This window comes from Mercenaria mercenaria, chromosome 1 (assembly GCF_021730395.1).
Source record: "Mercenaria mercenaria strain notata chromosome 1, MADL_Memer_1, whole genome shotgun sequence".
NCBI classification, from domain to species: domain Eukaryota; kingdom Metazoa; phylum Mollusca; class Bivalvia; order Venerida; family Veneridae; genus Mercenaria; species Mercenaria mercenaria.
This window is the reverse complement of record NC_069361.1, coordinates 78,114,923-78,137,976: the sequence shown is the minus strand read 5'-3', so window position 1 is coordinate 78,137,976 and position 23,054 is coordinate 78,114,923.

The window sequence follows — 23,054 nt, the reverse complement described above, 5'->3', positions numbered from 1 at the left end:
AATTTGCCTCCAACAATACGACCACTGACAATTTTCTTTCCAAGTATCCCGTCGAGCGCCCTTGATAATTAGGTATCCCGCCTTGTCCCATGACAGTGACACGCATTTACGACATACATGTGCAAACAGACTATTTAACAGCTGATGTGTTATGATAGATTTAATTGATATGAACTGATTGATTGATGTTGATATTTATTAACAGATATGTAACTGAACGGATTAATTGAGTTACTGGTTTCGAGATGGCTATTCAGTTAATACAATCGGCAAAAAGATTTATTGTTTTTCTCAATCTGTTAATTGTATTTGATCTTGTCAACTTTATTAGATAAGCCGATGATTAAGTCATTAAATCATTACTTTAACTTTGAAAAATATAGCAAAATCAGTATTATTCTTATTACACATTACATTAATGCTTAACGTAAAATTGCATCACATTACAGATGAAATGGATCTCTCTTATTAGTGTGTTTCATTACTCCTTTTTGGACCAAAATCTGCCGTATGTCCACAATGTATACATTTAAGCCAAAGAAAGAGTAAACTGATCACTATAAAATACATGTACATGTTATATGCCCACTCGCGTGGACCGTTCCACTAATAAGACCATCCCGCTATTAGGCGTAAAAAAAAATTGTTTGTTTCCGGTATCCCGACCTACCCTAAATTTTTGGCCCGACCCTAAATGTTTTTATGGCCTTGGAGAATATTTTTTTCAACTTTTTAACAAAAAGATGAAAAACTGCACTTTTTATGCTTTAAACATGGCCAGTGATGTTAGAAATCAACTTACTGATGCTCTAAAGGCATAACCCCCTTATTTGTAATCATTTTTTGACAAAAAAATAATTTTCGAAAAGTCTCCCTTAATAAAAAAAATTTCCAAAAAAAAAAAAAAATTCCGACCTACCTACCCTAATTTTTTTGAGCATGTTACCGGAAACAAATAATTTTTTTTTTTAGGCCTTAAGAACATTTTGTGTAAGAACCACAAGTGGTCTTAATAGCGGAATTCCACGGCATACTACAAAACATGGAGTGGAGTCGTGGAGTGGAGTGGAGTCGTGGAGTGGTGTCAAAATAGGAGTGGAGTCGTGGAGTGGAGTCAAATTTGGAGTGGAGTCAAATTTTGGAGTGGAGTCAAATTTGGAGTGGAATCGTTGAGTCTAAATTTTGAAATGTTGTATTAAGCCAGTGAAACTCCATCTAAATTCCTGTTAACAAAATATTGATTTATTGCCCTTTAGAGAAAATGGGAGTCAGTATATATATAATATATTTCTGAAATAATAAATGTAGTGTCTATATCTATGTTCTAGTTCCATGTATTTCTAACACCTACCATGTGGTTGATTAGATATGTGAAGGTTTAATTAGGGTATAATAATGGTTGTTGCCTACATTAATTTTCATTTTAAGTGGCAGGAGAAAGGTTGTGCATTATCATAGTGGTGTCAATTCCAATTAAAAATGATAAAACATTTTTCTAGCATTTCATGATGTAGCACTGGATTTATAATTTAAATTTGAAATGGCATTTGCATTTATATATTAAATGTTCATCACATGGAGATAACATGTTGTTTTTCTTGTTGTTTTTTTTTCTTGTTAATTAAAAGTAACAGACTTTTAGGTGAAACTTTATAAAATACATGTTTCTTATCTGTGAAATGCATTTGAGACCACTGGGATGAAGGGGCTATTGGAATCACTAGGTCAATGTCACCATTTGAAGAGAATTTTCTTTCAAACATTACAAGCATAAATGGTTATGACACAGCCCTATTTCTTAACAGATCTTACCATCACAGCCCTATTTCTTAACAGTTCTTACCATCACAGCCCTATTTCTTAACAGTTCTTACCATCACAGCCCTATTTCTTAATAGATCTTACCATCACAGCCCTATTTCTTAACAGTTCTTACCATCACACTTGCACCAGATTTTAATTCTTCATAAATATCATTTGGATTGATGCAGAAATGAAAGTGTAAACGTAGAAATCATTTTTTTTTATTGATCAAGGCCTTACAACTCTGACTCTGCTACACTTTTTAGTCTGATTTGCCTTATAATCACCCCTGATCTAAATCTTAAGATCATTTCATATTGTATATAAATATGATTAGGATTCCTAAAGAAACCAAGATACATGTAATGTACTAGATCTAACAAGGTGATATGTAACAAATTGTGTTAACCTGAAGGGCCGACAACTCTTTACTTACAGTATACAGGTGTAGCCCAGAATCAAACTTGGCTGAGATTTTAAGATTACATGTATTTTATTTTGATATGTATGTATATAGATGATATAGGAATAAATTAACTAAATTATTTGCCCAATATATTTCCAGAAGGTAGTTAGTTACCTGTGATAAACATACAATGGTGAAAATTATTGAAAAATCCAAGTAATAGACAGAGTTTTAGATGCACAGGAACATACCGTAGAAGTGGTAAAGTTAGCGAGGTGGAAATTTTGGCAAATTGTAAAAATTCGCTAATATTTGTAATTAAAATTGTAATGTACCATAACAATGTGCTATCATTACATAAGTCAGAAAATCAGAAATTTGCTAAAATTTGCGCACGCTATACACGTGAATTTAAAACATCGCTAACTTTCTGACACTCAGGAATACGAGAGTCGTTCAATAAATAATGCTACTCCATATGTAGTTCCTTAAGCAATTTTTTGGGAACAAAGTAACATCGGAATAAAAAAAAATCGTTAAAGCCAAATTATAAAAATAATTATTTGAATGAGGTGTACACGCTGGTATACTGGAGCATATCAAAAAATAATCATAACTTAGGTTTGACCTGGGCATCCAGCTCTCAGAATAATAGAATAACTTGTGAAATCTCAAAATTCTATCATTTTTGTACGAGATACAGCAATTTGTGATGAGTTTGAGTTTGTGTTTAAATACTTATTGCGTTTTTCATTTTACAAGACAACTAAAACATCTTAACTCGAGGTTAATTCCATCTGGAATGAGTCTCGAGAACGATTAATCTTAAGTTGTAAGAACTTGTTTCGCAATCGAGAATAAAGAAATTAGTATAAACTTAAATACAAGAATTTTTTCAATGATCAACATCACACCTGACAAAATTGCAGAGGCTTATTGTACTCAGCTCGTCTTTTTTTTTAGTTAAAATGTGCAACCATTTAATACAGTAACACTAAATTGCGGGTTGCTATAATGGAAAAATGTTTCATTGTAGCAACCTGCAGCCCGCAAAATATATACATATACACTAAATTGCGTGTTTCGGGCTGCAGGTCGCGGGTGGATACAATAGAAATTTTATCAGCAAAAAAATTAATGAATTTAACACACCAGCATGCATGCTACTTATTTTTTTACGAGAGCTAAACGGTAGTCAATATTGCAATATCAGTGGACATAAACAATTTCAAACACTAATATGCATAATCACAAATATTAAATTATTTATGTAACAAGTTTAAATATCTAAATTTTATCTGACTTGCATAAATTCCTCTTGTTTATTTTAAATTAAATGCTGCTGAAATAATTCATCTAATAAGATAATTAAACTTGTAAATTGATTTTGGTATTTTAGAATGGGACTGAAAGGTTCTCATAATAAATCTGTCGACAAATTTTGAAAATGATCTAAGGCCAAGTGAAAAATTTGTTAAGTAAAACAACAAAAACAACAAACTTCAATAAAAAAACACTGATGAGGAGTGTTATATTTGTTCACTGATAAAGGTTATGAAAAATATTGTCTATTATTATACCCAACCCATCAGAGAATACATCAAATAGTAATTAGAACATGCTCCTACAGTTGTTCAGTTGGAACTTAGTTTTGGAAACTTGGTTATTACTTTTTACCAGTATTTTATAATGTGGTCTATTTGAATATGTTCCCATGGGTTAACCGCCTTTTGATTTGTTAACAACTGTTCTCAAATTAAATAAAATTGTATTTCATAACTATGTGATGCTTTAAAATCTTTTCAAAAACAATGAGATAAACAATTAACAATTTGATCAAGCCCTCTGTTCCGTGTACCTACAATCAATATAATACAAAAGCATTATTATGTTGAATAGTTATAAAAATATCAATAAATAAATATTCTTAATAAAACAAAATTGACTCCACTCAAAGACTCCACTCCAATTTTGACTCCACTCCACTCCGAATTTGACTCTACTTTATGACTCCACTCCAATTTTGACTCCACTCCACTCCAAATTTGACTCCACTCCAATTTTGACTCCACTCCACTCCAAATTTGACTCCACTCCATGACTCCACTCCAATTTTGACTCCACTTCACGACTCCACTCCATGACTCCACTCCACGACTCCACTCCATGTTTTGTAGTATGCCGAATTCCACTCTACTTGAATTAAAATGTTAAACTGAATGTAAGAAAATTGATGTTGGTGACTGATGTTTTGGGGAAATTACGCGATTAACAATCATGGCCATTTTCAAATAAAAATTGGGCAATTAGTTTGTGATACCTAGTATTGAAACTTGTCCTAAAACAGACTTTTCGGTGTATACTGCAAACATTTTATATTTATCAACATGAGCAGCCAAATGAACAGGTATAACTTTCAGCTTACTTCGTTTTGACATGTATTGCTAAGTTCTAAACCAGAACTACCCCCAAACAAATAGCACATGGCGCCAAGTATGTTCGCTGTGGGCATTTTGTTGAAGTCAACGTTCCTGTAAAATAAACATGATCAAAGATGTAATTTATAGACATGTGAATTTATATGAATTTTAATTGATAATATTTTGCAATGATGGTTAAAGAAATTGCATTAATTTTAAGACAATATGATGGATACATGTTAAAAATCTAAGTGAAAATGGTTCTGAGAACATTAATATGGGACGTAACTCTCCTAACGATATTACATGTAAAGTCCTCATAATAATGACAATATTATAAACACATTTAAAAATCTAATTGAAAATTCTTCTGAGAACATTAATATGGGACGTAACTGTACAAGTCCTAACGATATTATATGTAAAGTCCAAGTGTGTGAAGTTGGCGAGAAGTTCGACATTCGACATTGAACATTCGATCTCAGAACGACATTTAACATTTGAAGCGTGAAGTTGGCAGTAGGTTAAACTTTCGACATTGAACATTCGATCTCAGAACGACATTGGACATTCGATACCAGAACGACATTGGACATTCAATTTTAGAACGACATTAGACATTCGAATCCAGTACGACATTGGACATTCAATTTTAGAACGACATTAGACATTCGAATCCAGAACGACATTGGACATTCAATTTTAGAACGACATTAGACATTCGAATCCAGAACGACATTGGACATTCGAATCCAGAACGACATTGGACATTCAATTTTAGAACGACATTAGACATTCGAATCCAGATCGACATTGGACATTCGATACCAGAACGACATTGGACATTCGATTCCAGAACGACATTAGACATTCGAATCCAGATCGACATTGGACATTCGATACCAGAACGACATTGGACATTTGATTTTAGAACGACATTAGACATTCGAATCGAGTACGACATTGGACATTCGATACCAGAACGACATTGGACATTCAATTTTAGAACGACATTAGACATTCGAATCCAGATCGACATTGGACATTCGATACCAGATCGACGTTGGACATTCGATACCAGAACGACATTGGACATTCGATACCAGAACGACATTGAACATTCGATTTCAGAACAACATTCGACATTCGATACCAGAACGACATTGGACATCCGATACCAGAACGACATTGAACATTCGATTTCAAAACGACATTCGATACCAGATCGACATTAGACATTGGATTTCAGAACGACATTGGACATTCGATTTCAGAACGACGTTCGACATTCGATACCAGAACGACATTGGACATTCGATTTCAGAACGACATTGGACATTCGATTTCGGAACGACATTGGACATTTGTTACCAGAACGACATTCGACATTCGATTTCAGATCGACATTGAACATTCGATTTCAGAACGACATTCGACATTGGACACGTGGATTGCTAGGTCGGTGTTTTCTACTTTGGCACCGTTTCCTGAAAGTCAGCGAATGCTCCTGAAATTTTCGTTGACCATTCTAAATGATTAAAAAAAGAAACACAGACTATTGTGACGATATTTACTCCCTTGGCACCGTTTCCTGAAAGTCTGAGAGTCTTCCTGAAAGTGCCGCAGACCATTCTAAATGATTGAAAAAGAAACATGGACTATTGTGACGTTTTTTTCTCCCTTGGAACCGTTTGCTGAAAGTCTGAGAGTCCTCCTGAAAGTGTCGCAGACCATTCTAAATGGTTGAAAAAGAAACACGGACTATTGTGACGATGTTTTCTCCCTTGGCACCGTTTCCTGAAAGTCTGAGAGTCCTCCTGAAAGTGTCACAGACCGTTTATAATCTGTTGAATTGATACAGAGGCTAATGGGACGGTGTTTTCTCACTTGGCATCTATTCTTGAACGTCTGCGAGTGTTCCTGAAAGTGTCGCAGACCATTTTTAATGATTAAAAAAGAAACAAGAACTACTTGGTTAGTGTTATCTCTCTTAGTACCGGTTCTTGAAAATCTGCGAGTCCTCTTGAAAATGTCACAGACCGTTCTTAATGGGTTGAAATGATAGTTCTTGTTCCTTTTAAAAGTTCACAAGAACTATCATTTCAACCCATTAAGAACGGTCTGTGACATTTTCAGGAGGACTCGCAGACTTTCAGAAAACGGTGCCAAGGGAGAAAACATCGTCACAATAGTCCGTGTTTCTTTTTCAATCATTTAGAATGGTCTGCGACATTTTCAGGAGGCCTCTCAGACTTTCAGGAAACGGTGCCAAGGTAGAAAATGTCGTCACAATAGTCCGCGTTTCTTTTTCAATCATTTAGAATGGTCTACGACACTTTCAGGAGCACTCGCAGACTTTCAAGAAACAGTTCCAAGGGAGAAAACATCGTCACAATAGTCCATGTTTCTTTTTAAGTAATTTAGAATGGTCTGCGACACTTTCAGGAGTACTCGCAGACTTTCAGGAAACGGTTCCAAGGGAGAAAAAATCGTCACAATAGTCCATGTTTCTTTTTCAACCATTTAGAATGGTCTGCGACACTTTCAGGAGCACTCGCAAACTTTCAGGAATCGGTGCCAAGGTAGAAAACACCGACCCAGCAATCCACGTGTCCTTTCAAACCATTCAGAACGGTCTTCGACACATTAGGAGGACTCGCTGACTTTCAAGAACTGGTGCCAGGAGTGATAACACTAACCAAGTAGTTCCTGTTTCTTTTTAAACTTTTAAAATGGTTTGAGACAATTTCAGGAGCACTCACAGACTTTCAGGAATCGGTGCCAACTGATACTACTAATGTCGTTTTTGATTCGAATGTCCAGTGTCGTTCTGGTATCGAATGTCGAATGTCGTTCTGAAATCGAATGTCCAATGTCGATCTGGTATCAAATGTCCAATATCGTTCTGAAATCGAATGTCTAATGTCGTTCTGAAATCGAATGTCCAATTTCGTTCTGAAATCGAATGTCGAATGTCGTTCTGGTATCGAATGTCCAATGTCGTTCTGAAATCGAATATCCAATGTCGATCTGAAATCGAATGTCCAATGTCGTTCTGAAATCGAATGTCGAATGTAGATCTGGTATCAAATGTCCAATATCGTTCTGGTATCGAATGTCGAGTGTCGTCCTGAAATCGAATGTCCAATGTCGATCTGGTATCAAATGTCGAATGTCGTTCTGAAATCGAATGTCGAATGTCGTTTTGAAATCGAATGTCTAATGTCAATCTGGTATCAAATGTCGAATGTCGTTCTGAAATCAAATGTCCAATGTCGTTCTGGTATCGAATGTCGAATGTCGTTCTGAAATCGAATGTCCAATGTCGTTCTAGATGCGAATGTCCAATGTCGTTCTGAAATCAAATGTCGTTCTAGATGCAAATGTCGAATGTCGTTCTGAAATCAAATGTCCAATGTCGTCCAATGTCGTTCTGGTATCGAATGTCCAATGTCGTTCTGAAATCGAATGTCCAATGTCGTTCTGAAATCGAATGTCCAATATCGATCTGAAATCGAATGTCCAATGTCGTTCTGAAATCGAATGTCCAATGTCGTTCTGAAATCGAATGCCGAATGTAGATCTGGTATCAAATGTCCAATGTCGTTCTGGTATCGAATGTCGTCCTGAAATCGAATGTCCAATGTCGAACTGGTATCAAATGTCGAATGTCGTTCTGAAATCGAATGTCGAATGTCGTTCTGAAATCGAATGTCTAATGTCAATCTGGTATCAAATGTCGAATGTCGTTCTGAAATCAAATGTCCAATGTCGTTCTGGTATCGAATGTCGAATATCATTCTGAAATCGAATGTCGAATGTCGTTCTGAAATTCAATGTCCAATGTCGTTCTGAAGTCGAATGTCAAATGTCGTTCTGGTATCGAATGTCCAATGTCGTTCTGAAATCGAATGTCCAATGTCGTTCTGAAATCGAATGTCCAATGTCGTTCTGAAATCAAATGTCCAATGTTTTTCTGAAATCGAATGTCCAATGTCGTTCTGAAATCGAATGTCGAATGTAGATTTGGTATCAAATGTCCAATGTATGTCGTTCTGAAATCGAATGTCCAATGTCGTTCTGGTATCGAATGTCCAATGTCGATCTGGTATCGAATGTCGAATGTCGTTCTGAAATCGAATGTCAAATGTCGATCTGGTATCAAATGTCCAATGTCGTTCTGAAATCGAATGTCCAATGTCGTTCTGGTATCGAATGTCCAATGTCGTTCTCAAATCGAATGTCCAATGTCGATATGGTATCGAATGTCGAATCTCGTTCTGAAATCGAATGTTCAATGTCGTTCTGGTATCGAATGTCCAATGTCGTTTTGAAATCGAATGTCCAATGTTGATCTGGTATCGAATGTCCAATGTTGTTTTGAAATCGAATGTTCAATGTCGATCTGGTATCGAATGTCGAATGTCGTTCTGAAATCGAATGTCCAATGTCGTTCTGGTATCGAATGTGCAATGTCGTTCTGAGATCGAATGTTCAATGTCGAAAGTTTAACTTATTGCCAACTTCACGCTTCAAATGTCCAATGTCGTTCTGAGATAGAATGTTCAATGTCGAATGTCGAACTTCTCGCCAACTTCACACACTTGTAAAGTCCTCATAATAATGACCGGCAGATCGTTTTAGCGGTAAGGACGCTTAGCTAAAAATCACTTTTTGACTATGTCTCTAAAAATATCAATGCAACTGCAGCAAATTAATCTTTGATAAAATAAATATTTTATTCATTCACATTTGACGCTAACAGGTCCTATATTTAATAATGGAAAATGAAATAAAGAGTATTGTATATATTCATGAGCATACAGCTTTCGAATGAATACGTCTAAAACGAATAAAATATCAAACGGTTATTAACTCAACCTAATTTATTCATAATTTTACCTTAAGAAAATTCTCTCTCTTATTAAGCGAAGTGGTTTGAATTTACCTCATTATATTATATGTCATTGGAAACGGTATCCAATTTACCATTGATAATGGTTACGTTCGCTGTCGAGCAAATAACTTGCGTTAGTATTTTCTAATATTGCGCCAATTCTGTACGGTGGTAAACTACAAATGTCTCGCTTTATTTTGCATTTCTGTAAATGTAAATACAGGTTAGAAAGAACTAGACAGGTAATCCTATAACTGTATTTTTTTTCAAAACTGTACCAACACGGGAAGACCACGAGTTGCACAGAGCCATAAAGTTAGATTATTCCATTGCCTATATCGCTTTGGAATACAACTACAGACTGAATTAAATTACTGGAATATAGGCGCTCTAATCGCCAGAAAGCAACAGTTTCTACCTTTCAAAATTGTATAAAATGTCATCCTACAGACCTGTTTTCAGGTGAGCAATGTTGTTTACAAAGGCATTATTACAAATAGGTTTTATGTTAAATTTTACCAGCAGTCGTCATATTGACCTGGAATAGTATGTAGCTCTTTTACAAGTTACAAATTTGAATACAGCAAAACGATTTGTTTCATGTTCATCGTCGTGTTATTTAGATTGAATATGCTCTTTGAAACGCAATATAAAATAAACTAGAGGATTTTAGTGTATCACCGTATAGATATGGCGCGTTGATAGATATAACTAATACAAGTTATTTGCTCGCGAGCCAATGTACAGTTTCTAAACGGTACATTGCATAACGTTTTAAAATGTGTTTACATGAAGATCAATACTATTTTCACTGTGATACTGCAATAGATCAGGTAAACTTTTAATCATTTTTAAGCAATTTGAAAATGTTAACTAAACACTTCATATTTCATTTATTGCATAGAGATTAATTTAAAAGATTTATATGTTTATAAAATTATTAATAAGTACTCATACCTTTTCTTTTTTCATTCAAGTATTTTATGTATTGTATGTCGTAATTGATTTTAAAAACCCGATTGGAGGAAAAGATTATTTCTCAAAAATTTTATACACATCAATGGTATTTATACTGTCGGAACATATGTCGTCTTATTTATTCAAACTGCGTTTTCTAAGCGTTGAAATAGTTTAAGGTCAATTTTTCAGATCTCAACCGAAGACAATTAAACATTTTTGTACAGATACGTTCAAAATTAAAGTTTACAAAACGATTGATTTTCCTGAGTGAACAGCACAGCACTTAATTAAACTACAACTCATGAAAGTCAAAAGTTAAGAATAAATTTCATATATAAATAGTTACAGTTAACTAAGATATTACTCATCACATCCTGTGACAAAAATATCACAATACCATATTAGTTATGAATGTTTCTGAATACATGAAACATTTCTACCAACGTTAGAAATAAGTCTTTCAAGACAATTGATAAGACTCGAATGGGTATTATCATGTTATCTAGATTACTCGCTAGGTACAGGTCCCCGGACAATTTTCAATTTTTCAATTCCTATTCGTTTTAGTTCTGTCCGGCAACCGGTATTTACCCAGCATCAAAATGGATATGCGTAAAAGCTGCTTTTGAAAAATATGTTCATTATTTTCTAGGCACAATGTCCGAGAGGAAAGCTGTTATCAAGAACGCGGACATGGCCGAGGATATGCAACAGGATGCTGTAGACTGTGCTACACAAGCTCTGGAAAAATATAATATAGAAAAGGACATTGCCGCCTATATCAAGAAAGAGTTCGACAAAAAGTACAACCCCACCTGGCATGCCATTGTGGGAAGGAATTTCGGAAGCTACGTCACTCATGAAACAAAACATTTTATTTACTTTTATCTTGGACAAGTCGCCATTCTCCTCTTCAAGTCGGGTTAAATATTTAGTGAACGTGAATTTAGATTGATCAATATAAAGAGATAAATATATTCAATATGTTTCACACTTCAAGGTTTATGTGGTTAGCATTTACATGACTGAGTAACGGTTAAGCGTCATTGACTGTTGGAAACAGTTTAACGTTGTGGTTATTCAAATCTGATAGATATTTTCTTTACGAAAACTTTAAGATTTGAAAACAAAATGTTTTAGTTTGTCATGAGTATTATTTTTATCGTTAGTGGCAACGTGAACGGTGCCTAATCGATTTTTTCTTGTAATATATATTGCATTCAATACAAATAAATTCCTTACTGATATGTAGTAGCAGGTTTTACCCTAAAATGTACATCATCAAATTATTATCATTAGCAAGACAGAAGGTAATATACAGTTTTACAAGTTTATAGAAATTAAAATATTTTGCCAAACAAATGTTTTCAGTTTGAAAAAAGAAACCTTACTTGTATTTTCAGTTACGATAAGTTTTATTCTATCCGAATGTGGTAAATCCAGCAGCTGATCAAATTACCGTTAAAGAAATTGTATACTATAAATTAAAGTAAATACACGAAATTATTAGCTTTTGTCTTGATAGCATTTCTTTATTTTGAGCTAATTTTATGTAGCCATTTGTTGCCGAAGTATTTTTCATGAGCATCCGTTTTTTCGTGAAATGTGTTCAATATTTTATAGCTTTCATAGACTGTTTTGAAATGTTATGCTGAATATAAGAAAATGGATGTTGGTGACTGATTTTATTGGGAAATTAGGCGGGTCCTCCGTTAATTATCACGGCCATTTTCATATAAAATTGGGCAATTAGTTTGCAATATCTATTTTTCCGTTTTTGTTGATAGTTTGCTATTTAAGTTCTAATAACTATGCTAAAATGTCCATACTTGAGTGAAAAGTTGTGATATTGTGAACTGATTTTATGTTTCCATAGAAATGAACCTCGCGACGTATATATGTAACTTCAGGATTCAAAGGCTTTGACACAGGCCTAATTAAGGAACATAGGTTCAGTTTTTAACTATATCTTCAAAATTGTCAATGGTCCAAGATAATAATAATTCCAAGAACATATCACTTTTCCATATAAAAGTCGAATGTGGAGTACTATTGTAAGTCATTAATTAGATAATTGAAAATAAAAAAAATATATCACCTACATAAAAAATATAATGTTTTGATGGTTCATAAAAGGGAAATACTTGTTAAAGAAATTATCAAAATAGTAAGATATAATACATTTTAAACATCCCTGTTGCCATAGTAAATTATAATTTTAAGAAACAACAGGGTAAGTTTATTATTATGCATAACCGAAAACATACCCAAATATTCCATATCGGTCACGAGGAAAAGGGCACAAAATCATGTATTTTTCCTTGTAAATGAATGAAAATGCGTTGCCGTGGAAAGACGAGCTCCGATCCATACACTTTATAAGCTTATAGAAATAGTGAAAAGGGGTAAAAATAGACATAAAACATACATGAAGAAGGAACACTACTTGGGAGTTAAAACTAGTTTACTGGCATCAAACCTTAATCGTTAAGCCTTACCATGTTCCCATATAACGAAACAGTATAGATAGAAGTACTTCTCGCTTAGCAACAGACGAAATAATAACCACAAGAACACAGTGTAAAACACAAAAGTATGCTTCTGTAAAGATATATTAATCTAAACCCATGGAAACGAAAACATATACTCAATGACTTTGCAGATGCCAGAACACCATCGGGAGACTGCATTAAGGGCACGAAGAAGCAGGACAGGGGACACATATCAAACCAGTCCAACCTAAGGGAGGAATTTAAGAGCTAGTTACCATGGAGTCCCCAACCTGTCCCGTCACTGCACAATCAAAGAGGAAAACGTGGTGACCAACTGTAAAAGGGCTGAACACGAACCATGTAGTGTGCCTCAGAACAATAAGGTCATAGCTACTTGTAATAAAACGTTTGATAATTTTGATAAATAGTTGTCAGATATGGCTATGCCTTGTAATACTCCATAAATATGATAAATATCTTGTCGCAGGAGAGTAGTTAAATTACTTTTGAATTTAATCACTAATTATGTTGATAAAATTAGCAAACGATTTACAAAGTTTATGATAACGATAACCGTGGTGAAGAGGCTTATTGGTAATAGCAATATTATGCAGACATGACTACAGACTCTGGCTTAAACAAATGATTTCAAACACAATGTCTTCTTTCAAGTCGTCACGCCTTGACCGAGGACCAAATGCATTGTCCCCACGATCCGTAGATCTGAGCTCTCCTTATTTGTCTATGCGAGAGGGTTGATAGTAATGTGATTGTAAGGAAAATATTATAAGATGATACATTAGTCATGACAAAGAAATGACAAGAGGCAGGGATTAATAAATAAGGTGACTCTCGTTCACTGGGATTCAGACAAAGTTTTTATAATTAATCAAACGCTGTAATAACTGGAATGCTCCATTTCAGGGATCAGGATTATTATCACTCTCTTGCACACCGGTTACATTAGCATTCACCTCTGTAGTAGGCTCAGGAAGTAGTTCCAAATCACGTGATAAAATCGATCACATGACCGTGGATTCAAAATTCAAAATGGCTTCTCGAACGCCGGTGAAAGAAAAACAGATAGATTGTTTCGTTTGTTTTACTGCAAATTCGAGGTCAATCAAGCTGAATGGTCGTAAATCCACCAACGAAAATTTTATAAGTAAGCTTGATGTAGTTTTAGGGGACAATAACAATTTTGTTTACATATTTATGCGCATAAGTGTAAAGAGGCATGAAAATAGTTCCATATTTATCTTCAAAAATATCATCTTTTTGTCTGATTTAACATAACTCGGATTCAACTATTCGCAAAGCCTTGTATTTGGATAATTAAAATTCAACTTCCATTTAAATAAAATGCAGATTTCCAGTTTTGCCAACATTCTTGACATTTAGCCTGTTGCAGAGGTGTATGGTGAGGAACGAACGAAAACTCTGCTTGGAGATTGGATTATTATGTGAATTGGAAAGCTGTATATAGCTGCATCAAAAGAATGTTGTCTCAATTGTTATCAAAAGATAACTTGCGCCGCTGAATGTGGGTGACGTTGTGATAAGTCTGTCTTAAGGGCCTCATGTACTGTTACACCGATAAATGGAGCACTGCCATTGTACGTATCAAATACATAAAAGATGTAAAGAAAAGATAATTATTTTTAATACTCTAAAGTTACATTTCCATTTGTGCATATAGCAATGTTTTGGAAACAACAATGAATAACGTCCTGCTTATTTAGAATGAGTAGATTCGTTTACTTTAATATGATATAAAACGAGAGGGTTCTTGTATACCATATAGCGGGTTAATTTCTGTGAGAAAAAATTATGCGGTTTAGTCTTAAAATGGGCCTAGTTTATTTCTGCGCTTTTTATTTGTGCGACCTTCGAGAAAAGCAGGAATTAATTTTTGCGTTTTGCATAAACCGGAAGTAAATTCTTTGCGTGGGAAATAGTTACCGCATTTACTACTTCATAATTAATGACTCAAATGCATATCGTTCTCGTCAGTTATGTCTTGGTGGCATTATCTAGGTCGGAATCTAGGACAGTGAAGTTGAAGCGCCGCTGATTTATGTTTATATCTTATTTCTTTTCATTACCGTGCATGATCAAAAATCCGAGTTAAAAATAAATACTGTAGGTCTAGTACAAGTAATTCATTTTGAAAGACATTTTCATACAATGTAATAATGCTGGTAGAAAAATTTACGATTTATTTTCAAATATGATACTAATGCAAAATCTAGTACAAAGTCCGTTCACAGTCCATTCAGTAACAACAGTTACAACACACATTAATTAGTTCGTAAACTTATCATAAACCTAGAGTGTTTTGTGATATACACTTGTAAAGATTACACACCCGAAACGGTAACCATTCATTCGTGGACAAAAGATTGATACAATAACAAAAGCAATCAACCACAATCGATACGGTGTGAATAACTTGACAGCAGACGAAAAACTCGTGAGATAAAGATAACGGATCATTATATTAAATGTAATATCATAGTTTATTTCTGCGTCAAAAATTAAATGTGCGGAATTTATTTCTGCGTAACAGCCTCGACCCGCAGATTTAGCAGAAATAAAAACCCGCAGAATTAACCCGCTATACGGTATCACTGTATAGAATTTTCGCGATAATAGGTAGCAATAATACAAATCATTTGCCCCACAACCAACCAACATTAACTAAACGGTACATTGAATAACGTTTCCTATCAATAATATATGGAAATGCATTTACATGAACTTGAATAAAATACTCAAATAATAACGAAAATAATATTCAACAGATCAGGTTACACTTTGTAAAGTAGAAATTAATATATCAATTTCATTAACTGCAAAGTGATTTATTTTATATAAAAAGTATTAAAAAGTTCATAACACTTTCATGTACTCTAAGAATTTAATTAAACTTCATTTTTACTTTGTTCTATTTTTTTTAACCCTTAGCTTACTGGAGGCAAGTGATTCTGCGTTTGCGGTCACAAGATCAGCGCGCACATCCTTGAAGTCTGATCATGGTCTGCACTGTTTGTCGTTTTGCTAAGCACCCCTTTTATGGTACTGTCCAAATTGAAAGATGGACTAGTTCATTATAGAAATTTAGCAGGTTAAGGGTTAATGATTAATATCACAAAGCTGACATGAAGTAAAAACATATTTGTCAACGGTAGTGGACTTTCATCTCTGGCAATAGATATCCCACAGTTTCGCATCATTAATGAAATGCTAATAGCCACTGACATTCGTATGATAGATGATGGTGATGGTATTGGAAGTGCCCTTGTCGGACATAAAGTAGATATCACGAATCCTGTAAACTGAAGTTTTACCATACTAAACTTCAGCGCGCATAGAAAAAAAATGGAAAATCAAAAGATCCAGACACTTCAGACATATGAGAAAAGTTTACTACTAGAAGTTCAGCAAAGTCAGAGGCGAGTGCATCTACATCGCTTTCATTGCGAAGGACAGTGTCTTCACACTGAGAAAAGAGAAGCAATGACAATGAAGCCTGACACAAGACGTAAGAAATGTGAAGAAGTTCTGCTGGATAAAAAGCTCTTTGCAAAGCTTAGTCACAGCAAGTGGTGTAGTTGCACAGGAATTCAAAAATCACCGCTCACAGCTTTGTATAACAAAAAGAGAGCAGTACTGAATCAAAAGAAAGCGTTGTCGAACTAGACAGAATCTCATGCTGAGACAAAATTGACTATTTAGTTTTAGCAAAACTCGTTGCCCATATTACAGAAACTCAAAAAACGGCCCTTGTGGGTGTGTACTCTAACTAGCAGACCTGAGCAGTTTATATGAATGTCGACGCAAGCAGTATTTTTGTAAACACAACCAGGCTAAATGAAAGACTGCTTGAAATTTGAAGGAAAATTAGATGAAGGGGCTATCGAAGATGCAGTTCCACAAAGTTCACTGGAGTTTGTGGCAATGATTGAGCATGACCCTTACATTGAATCTCAGCTAGAGAATGGTATAACCAAATCAGATAAAGCTATTGCTCAGCTTTTGCAGTACAACTGCGATGGAAAAGCACAAAAGACATTCATCCGATCGAAAGGCTCCGTTTGCCGTTAACGTTGGACTCCTTCTATTTGCAAAGACAAGAAAGCTACAGCTGATTGACACATTTTTAGGCCCCGAACCAGGGATGACCCCGTTTATTTGCCTCGTCATTGGCAGTGTAGGGGTCGAGGCGCACCCCTTACCTGCCTTACAATGACAATATTAAACACATACATCTAATTTTATAAACACAGTAATCAAAAAACAAGAAACCTCTATATCCTATCTAGTATCTTATTAACAATGATTATGATCATGATTCAGGTGATTACAAACGTTGTTTATGCCCGTTGTCACCATACCTTACCGGAACGAAATGGTAAGGCATGTAAGAGGTACACCTGAACAAGGGAAGAGAGACATGTTCAGGTTATCAATAGGTACGTCTGCTGTTATCTCCCTTGCAATAGACAGCGTCAAGAATACTACTGTCATTATATTTATTTTTACCGTATTTAATGTTTTCGCATATATCATAGCATATTTTTGAGACGCATGTTTGCATTGTATGATTTTGATCCGGACTGAATTTGTGACTATTCCATATTTGCCATTTGGTTTCGAAGATTAGTGCATTAATTATAGGCGATTTTGCGCCCGTGATTATATCGGTATGAGCAACAGTGTATGCAGTTCCCCTGTCTATTTTTTTTATACTTTTTCAATAATCTCTTGAATTTCATTCCATATTGGTTTGACTTTATCGCAATCCAAGAATAGATGGGTAAGGGTTTCTCTTTTATTGTTGCATATTTGACATAAACCTTTAGAAACTTTCAAAATAGCTAACTTGTGTTCCATGAAAATAACGTAGTGTAAAAATTTGAACTGGAACTGTTTGTTTTTTAATGACGACACGGAAGAGTTCCTCATACTTTATTCCAATTTATTTGATCTGCAATAGTTATTTTTCTTTCCCACTTTGATTCACAGGACAGTTTTTTGCTTGTAAAAGTAATAATTAGCGGTTTGATAATATCTTTAAGTTTTAAATTCTGTGGACATATAGATTCTCCACATTTATTAAAAAAAAATGTTAAATTCATTTGTTGTCTAGGCATTATGTGTATAGCAAACTGATTTATATAATTAGTTTATTTAACGTACATTGCAATTCACCAATTGTCTTTGTAGTTTTATTACAATTTATGTACAGTTTTGCTTATGCCCGTTGTTAGGTCTGAAGCGTGAGATCGAGAATTTTCATAATTTTTCGCTTCGCCATCGTGATTTCTCGCTTTACGATTCGCTCACATGCGCAGGCGATACGCGAAGTGATCTCAGAGTTCCAATCCAGTATCTGCATTAGTTTTGGAAATAGTAACTTGCACGCAAAACTTTAACCAGGATTTTCTTAGTCCAAAAAGGGGCATAATTTGGCCAAAATGTATGTCAGAGTTATGAGACTTGACCCAGTGAGGTTGGAAATTGACTTAAAAAAAGAACAAATAAGTCCCAAAGTTTTATCCCTTTAAGTAATAGCTATATATATTTGCACGCAAAACTTTAACTTGGATATTTTAAGTCCACAAAGGGGCATAATTTGGCCAAAATGCATGTCAGAGTTATGGGACTTGATGCTTTCACCTAGTTTTATAACCCTGAAGACACATGTAAAGTTTCATTTCAATATCTGCGTTAGTTTTGGAGATAGTAACTTGCATAAATAAATTTAACCAGGAATTTCTATGTCCAAAAGGGGAATAATTTGGCCAAAATGCATGTGAGAGTTATGGGACCTGACCTAGCGAGATTGGTAATTGACATAGAGAAAGAAAAGAATAAGTTTCAAAGCCATATGCCTTTAAATGATAGCATATGTACTTGCATGCAGAACTTTAACCAAGGTGTGACGCCGACGCCAGGGTGAGTAGGATCAGTTTTTGACTATGCCTCTTAAATTATCAATACTACTGCAGCAAATTAATCTCTGATAAAATAAATATTCTTTCATTCACATTTGACGCAAACATGTCCTATATAGAATAAAGGAAAATGAAATAAGAGTACTGTATATTTATCGGCATACAGCTTTTGAATAAATCCGTTTGAAATAAATGAAATATCAAACGGTTATAACGTCAACCAAATACCTGATTGTCAAATCACAATAAAAATCTTTCTCTGTTTAAGCGCAGTAATTTGAATGCAATTTTACTTCATTACATTTTATGTCATTGGAAACGCTATCCAATTTACCATTTATAATGGTTGCATTCACTATTTCTGAAATATAATAGGTCTACAGCTCTCAAATCCGGAAATATCTAACATTCAAGCCATATACTGAAGCTTTTAGACAACATCAAAAAGGACCTTTTGAATGATTTGACAAACTTCCAAATTTCTCCATATACTCTTGCTACGTTACGGATACCTGTGGGATTTGTGTTTATCCCGAGTACAAATATTTATATAGATAAAAAACTAACATGTCGTACTAAAGTCCAGGTTTTTTCAAATCGTTAGGAAATTGACTCCCTATCTTAATTTAGCAAAAAAAAAAGAAGTCCGCGCGAATACATTTAGATGGGGTGACCGCTGCGCCCTGAGTATAGACCAATGCAAATGCGACTTTCGTTTTCAAGTTTAGCCTGTCTACTTTCATTTTCTTTACTTCCGGAAAAAACTGAAGGTCGTCTGAGGTCACTTTATATGTTGTCAAAAACATACATATGCCTGGCGAGATTGTATAAAAATGTACCCGTCTTCCTAAAGAATATTTGACATCTTCTGTAACAAATTAGCCATATCATACATTGATACCTGTGCAGTACATAATAAATGGAAATGAAATGTGCAACATAATAAGACGGAATGAAAGGTGCAACACCATTCACGCCCCCTAACACCGACTTCTAAGTGGAATTCTATTATAGTAAAAATGAAAGTTCCATATGTTCCCAAAGAACCAGAGAACATAATAATACTTCTATTTTGTAATCATTTTGTGAAAAGCCTTCCTGGAAGGAGGGTTTGAAAAAAGAATAACAAGAACAGCTGAAAATCGGGCGGGCACGTTGTGGTTATATAATACCAGAAAGAAGAAGTAGTAGAATGATAAGGAGAGCCTTCAAAGTTGATACACTAGTAACATACTACTGACGTCATAAGGAATCAAAATCTCGTCATTTTCGACCTCTTCGCAGATCTTAAATACAGCACGGGTGTCGAAAGACATCCGTGGAAGCAGGGCATGATGCCACACTGACCTTAGTGAACATCTTAGAGTGTTAGCCCCTTTGGAGCGAACTGAACTGTTACGGTTTTAATTTTAGGTACTGATCCCGGTGCTCAATGTCGATGACAACTATTAAAAGCTGTAACTCATTAGGGTCCATTGGTATTATCGCTCATAAAGAATTTCATTGAGCAAAGTTAACGGGATATCGCCATCTACGTGACGTGGTCTAAAACACATAAGCAAAAGCTTCAGATGAATGATGCGTATTTTTCTGAAAATATTTGACTCCAATCAAGGAATGTAACTCTTTAAAACTAGAGGATTTTAGTGTATCACCGTATAGATTTGGCGCGATAATAGATATAACAAATACAAGTTATTTGCTTGCGAGCCAATGAACAATCTTTAAACGGTAATTACATAACGTTTTCAATGCATTTAACTCCCTGGGGTCGAAATGCGACTATAGGCGTTATATTTTCTACCCATGTAACGTCGATATGCGACTATACGTGCGTTATCAGGTCTCCCCAGGACGGCGATTGACGAGTATAGTCGCGGCACCGAGATCATGATGACTGCGGTAAGTACTTGTTAATTTTTGATAATCTTGACAAAAGCAAAATTACTTTGCATACTGGCTATTATTTCTTTGATGTAATAATTACTAGTTGTGCTAATAATTAGTTCCCTTGTTAAAATAAATGTCTGTAAATATGCGGTCATGTAAATGAAATAAAAAGACGATCTCCGCTGTGTTTCGTTCATACTGTATTTCAAAAGAGTAAAATAATGTCGTCGGCCAGAGATCTTTCTTAAAATGAAGAAAATATTTATTTATTATCATCCTGATTCTGAAATATCAGTTCCGTCGGATGATGATTCCGACGATGCGATTCCATTATCAAACAAATGAATGGTCAGAAAATATTAAGTTTTAGAAGGCTGAAATATTGGTACACTTGCATCACATACGATACAAATGGATAAAAAATAATACAACAAAGCATGTTTCATAAAATACAAAAAAATATATGTAAATAAACGCATGTTCGTAAATTTAATAATTATTCAAAGATGGATGTAAATATTACAACTTAACAGTCTCAGCGCGTGATACACAACATTTGTGTACATGTTTAGAAAGAGATTATACATCAAAATAAACCATTGATATTCACACAAAAACGGGTGTAAATTTCGAGTAATGCTGATGTAAATATTCAGTATTTACGATGCATTTCTATTTATTGCAATTTAATGTTCAATTATCTATTAAACGCAGTAGGTGTGTTAAAATTGTGAATATTTCGAAGTGAAAATTTTGTTCTATTTGGATATAAGCTACGGACGAAACTGGATATAAAGATATTTGTTCAAACTTCGAATATTTTGTAAGTATATTTTAATTTACATCAAAGTTAAAAACGTTTCCCTGCATGATTTCAACTGACTGTATGCGAGTGTGATTATGATAAGGTTAGATAATGTTCTTCGACGTCAGGTGGTAATTCTTATCCCGCCGCGGCAGGTATGTTACGATATCGGCCTCAGGGAGTTAAAACGTATTTACATTAAGATCAATACTATTTTCACTGTGATACTGCAATAGATCAGGTAAACTTTTAATCAATTTTTAGGTAATTTGAAATTGTTAACATAACACTTCATACTTCATTTAATTTAAAAAAATATATATATGTTTGTAAAACTATTAAGTACTCATACCTTTTCTTAATTTATTCAAGTTTTGTATTTAATATTTCATTTTGATAACCTGATTTGAGGAAAAGATTATTTTTAAAAACAATATTATTCAATATATACAAAAAATTGTATTTATACTTGTCAGAAAATATGTCATCTTATTTATTTCAACGGTTGAAACTGTTTAGGGTCATTTTTCAGGTCTCCACCGAAGACAATTAAACATTTTTTGTCATTAAAGCATATACAGCTACGTTCAAAATTAAAGTTTACAAAACGATTTGCACAAAATATAATTTTCCTTGTTGAACAGCATTAGAACTTCGTTAAATCACTCATGAAAGTCAAATGTTATGTATAAATTTCGATCATAAATAGTTAGAATTTAACTTTGATATTACTGATCAAACCCCTGTGACAAAAATATCACAAGACCATATAAGTAAGATTGTTCTAAGCGTTAAAAATAATATCTAAATATGTTCTAAATTAACGACTATTTGATAGTTTAGTCCTTAAAGCGTGTATAATAATTACGTTCAAAATTACAATTTGAATATAAAAACCGACTTCCCCGTAGACTGTAAATGTATTTTTCGTAACCAACAGAAAGTGTTTCTTATATCTTAAGTTTATTATGACCGTATAGCGACAAACGAGTCTCTTTTAAACAGTATTAGAATAGCGATAATTAACTTATGGAACGTGCACGGAATATCAGTTTTTATGCCCCCCTTCGAAGAAGGAGGGGTATATTGTTTTGCAGATGTCGGTAGGTCGGTCGGTCGGAATGTAGACCAATCCGTTTCAGGATGATAACTCAAGAATGCTTGGGTCTAGGATCATGAAAGTTGATAGGGAGGTTGGTCATCACCAGCAGATGACCCCTATTGATTTTGAGGTCTGTATGTCAAAGATCAAGGTCACAGTGACCCTTAATAATAAAACGGTTTCCGGATGATAACTCAAGAACACTTGTGCCTAGGATCATGGAAGTAGATAGAGAGGTTGGTAATGACCAGCAGAAGACCCCTATTGATTTTGAGGTCAGTATGTTAAAGGTCAAGGTCAGAGCGACCCGGAACAGTAA